Genomic DNA, 3928 nt, shown 5'->3' on the forward strand with positions numbered 1-3928 from the left:
AAGAGAGACGACGCGCTTTTGCGCGTCGTCTATAGACGACGCGCATTTACGACGCGCGGTTATGACACGCAATGCGTATCAAGGAAGGCCCTGTCATAAAAGAAGACGGCACGCATTTGCGTGTCGTAACCTTACGACGCGCGTGTTTATGACACGCAATGCGTATCAAGGAAGCCCCTGTCAAGAAAGGCCATGTCATAAATAAAGATGACACACATTTTTGCGTATCATAATTTTAAATGTTTAAAAAAAATATTATTTATAGATTTACTAATTTTTCATATTAAATAATACATTAGAAATCTCATAATAATAAATAAAATACCATAAATAACAAAGATAATTCATTTCACTAATATGTCAAATACAAATAATTATTCCAATAGTGAGTAAATGTTATAAAAAAATGAACTCATTTATATACAATTGCATTATTTAGCTTACTATGTGCCAACAACTTCTATCTTTTTCCTTCTCTGCATAAACTTCATTAGCAGCATCCTAAAGAACTTCTATCTTTTTCATCAGCAACATCCTCAAAAACTTCTATCTTTTTCCTTCTCTGCATAAACTTCTATCTCACACTCAATGTAGTTTTAAACATCAGGTTTAAAAAATCAACTTTAAGGTTGCCTTGTTAAAGAGAATGACTAGAATAGATTTCCCTTTTTCACAAGGCATGTGCTTTGCTTGCACATATATATGGAATCATTCTAACAAAAAAAAATTGTTCATGTCAACTACTCCAAGGACTATTACGTAATTTAACATGAAGAATTTTGTGCAGATGAAAGGATTGACTTTAAACTTTATAAAAATCATTTAACAAAACTTACCTGTTTGTGCTGCTGCTGATTCCGGAGCCAATCCGCGACTCCATCACTTGAAATTACAAGCTGTCCACCAACAGAAGATAGCTGAAGATCATGAATAAATAAAAGTTGTTAATAAAACACACAACATGCAAAACATGATATGAATTTGTGTTGTGTGTTTCTTTGAGGGTAGAAGAGTAATTTTACACATACCGTGCCGACAAGTGCGTAAGCTACAACCAAGGGAGGTGAAGCCAGGTAGTTGGCTCTTGTTAGTGGGTGAACACGCCCTTCAAAGTTTCTATTTCCCGAAAGTTTCTATTTCCATAATTTAAGTCAAGTATGACAAAGGGTACAACTGTTAATAATAAAATAAGACACATTAAAATTCCCTAAATGGATGTGTTCAAAATTTTCAAATCTATATTCTCTTAAGAATAATAATATTAATTACCTGCTAACAAATCCAATTGTGTAACTCGATAGGATTACAAGCCTTAGAAAACTCTACACTTTGAAATTCTCCAAAAAGATTTGTTCTCATTTTGATGAGAGACTAACTCTCTTCCCTTCCACAATAAACTTTTCACTGCGTTCAAGCTACAGTAAAAAAAAAATAACAGAAATTATTAATATCAGAATCAAATGCAACCATATTCTATATAGTGTGACCAGAAAAAAAAATCATACCTTCTGTCTCAAAAATTCAAGAGAATCCTTCTTTGAAGAGAAATTGGAAAAATTGAAGAGTTTTCATCGATTAGAGCTTTGAGTTTTTTAAGCTTCAATGATTTCTCAGGTACCTGGCTAAGAAGCTTTCTACAGAGTTTCTTTAGCTTCACTTTTGATTCCGACACATCATCAATTTTTTGTTTTTTTAAAGAATGATCATCTTCCGACTCAGAATCCTCCCTCTCACTGTCGCTAAAAGACGTTTTTGTCCCTTGAAAGCGAACCCCTGCTATTTTCCTTGGGCGATCCTTTATACCAAGTCCCTGTTTTCCAGAAGTTGCTTTATCCTGCAAAAACAACAAAATATGTCAATTTTGTAGATGTTGATTCTTTATTCAAAAGTTGAGGTCTTTTTAGTTTTTATTATTAAAAAAAAAAGGTACATACTTGTACAAGTTTGTAAAGATTCTCTTGATCCTCTTCATAAAATGCAGTCCTTTTGTTACTATTTTGATTGATTTCCGATGTGCTGTTAGACTTCTTTCTCTTGGATTGTGCTCCAAGTAATCCTCCAGACACAAATCCAAATTTGTTACCCCACCAGTCTGGAGATATTTCTTTTTCATATTCAGCTGCTAACAAATATTGAGATATTAAAAATATGGTTTTCTTTTTAGTTTTAATACACCACTAAACCATAAAAATAAAGCATAACATGAAGCACAGAATTACCTTGTGTTTCAGGATTATCAGATGCTTCCACCAGCTGTGCTTTATTATAAATATGATCCCTATGATTTCTGATTTTTACTTTGTTTCGCTCCAAAATTGGAACTTGGAACATTTTTTTTCAATTTTGGTCCCTAGAATGTTGAAATAAGGACTAAAACTGAAAAAAAAAGGTTTCATGTTTGGACTAAACAAGGAAAAAGCAAAAATTACAGGGACCATTTTTGTAATTTATTACATATAGTGCAGCCATGGCCTACTATGCTGAGTCCCTGCTAGTCCAAGTACTTTTGCAGGCAACTGTATACATGAGGAAAGTTATAAAAATGGAAGGCAAAGAGATTAAAAGATAATCAAGGACAAAATCATAATTTTACCTCTAGAGCAAGTATTTTGTGACAACCCCTGAACCAGGCAAATAGATGCCCACCTGCCAATAATCATTGTCACAAATTATTATATAAATAAATAACTAAGCCTACATCTCATAAAACCACTATAGTTTAATGAAAGAAAAAAGGCTGAAAGAAAAAAGATAAAGAAAGGCTGAAAGATGGGTTGGTGAGAGGTGAGCCAATTGTTAGTAAATCATCTTCTACTTGATTTCCATATACATTTATTGCATCAAAAAGGCTGAAAGAAAAAAAGACAAAGAAAATACAAATGAATGTTGTTTTTTTTCAAATATTGTTAAGATAAGAATCAGAATATAAGATATTTGGTAGAATAGATAACTGATAACCTGCTGCCTCTTGTCATGATAGAGGCGGGATCAAACCGAAATCCATCGACATGCATCTTTGTTACCCAATATCTGTAGGAAGGTTTCATAAAGAAAAACTTAATTTACCAAGAATCAGGAACACATGTATGATTGTAAATTACAATTTTGGTCCCTGAGTTTAGCACTCTTTTTCGGTTTTGGTCCCTAAAGGGATCTGTTTGCAGTTTTGGTCAAAGGGCAAGATGGTCAGTTGAAAAAATATCAACAACTGGGTGTTAGATTAAATGCTCCAGATATCAAAATTATTATGAAACAATAAAATAAGGGCAATGTCTTCCAAACAAATTCCTTTTGGGACCAAAACTAAGTAAGTGCTAAACTCAGGGAGCAAAATTGTAATTTACTCTTGAAATAATAACTGAAAACAGGGGATAGGTAAGTAGCAACTTATATACCTCAAGGAATCTACTATGAATTGGCGTACAATAGGATGGTTGCAGTTGAAGGTGTTTCCACATCCTGAATAGTTGTAGAACTCTCCCTACAAGATCATAAAATAAATGGTACCTTAAAGTGAGAAAATGACCATCATACCCCCTTCAACTTCATGAGTGAAATGGGTGTTGGTTGGATGGAATTAAACGATGAAGAAATGCAATATATAGGTACATGGTAATGGAATAAGCAAGATAATGGAATTATGCAATGTAATCAACAATTCCAATACATTTGTCATCATATTCAATCCAACCAAAATAGACCCTTAGTGTACCATAAGTATTAAGAAAGATTGCATCACTTACCTTGAGCCCCTACATTTTATGGAAGCTGTTATAGGTGAAGCTTCATCTTCCAACTCTTCCTTTGGCAGAAGCAGCAGCATGCCATTATTTACAGGAGGGGGGTAGGTTCATTTCGGAACGATCCGGTACGGTATACAATTTAGTATGGTACAGTGTACCAAATTCCAAAACTAAAACATGAACTT

The 3928-nt window shown here is 33.7% G+C and overlaps 1 pseudogene; it reads right to left on the bottom strand.

Moving 5' to 3' along the window:
- Positions 1-846: 846 nt before the first annotated feature.
- On the bottom strand, positions 847-2331 carry LOC128133633 (G-patch domain-containing protein 1-like; annotated as a pseudogene).
- Positions 2332-3928: the final 1597 nt, after the last annotated feature.

The sequence above is a fragment of the Lactuca sativa genome, chromosome 4, assembly GCF_002870075.4.
Source record: "Lactuca sativa cultivar Salinas chromosome 4, Lsat_Salinas_v11, whole genome shotgun sequence".
Classification (NCBI taxonomy): Eukaryota; Viridiplantae; Streptophyta; class Magnoliopsida; order Asterales; family Asteraceae; genus Lactuca; species Lactuca sativa.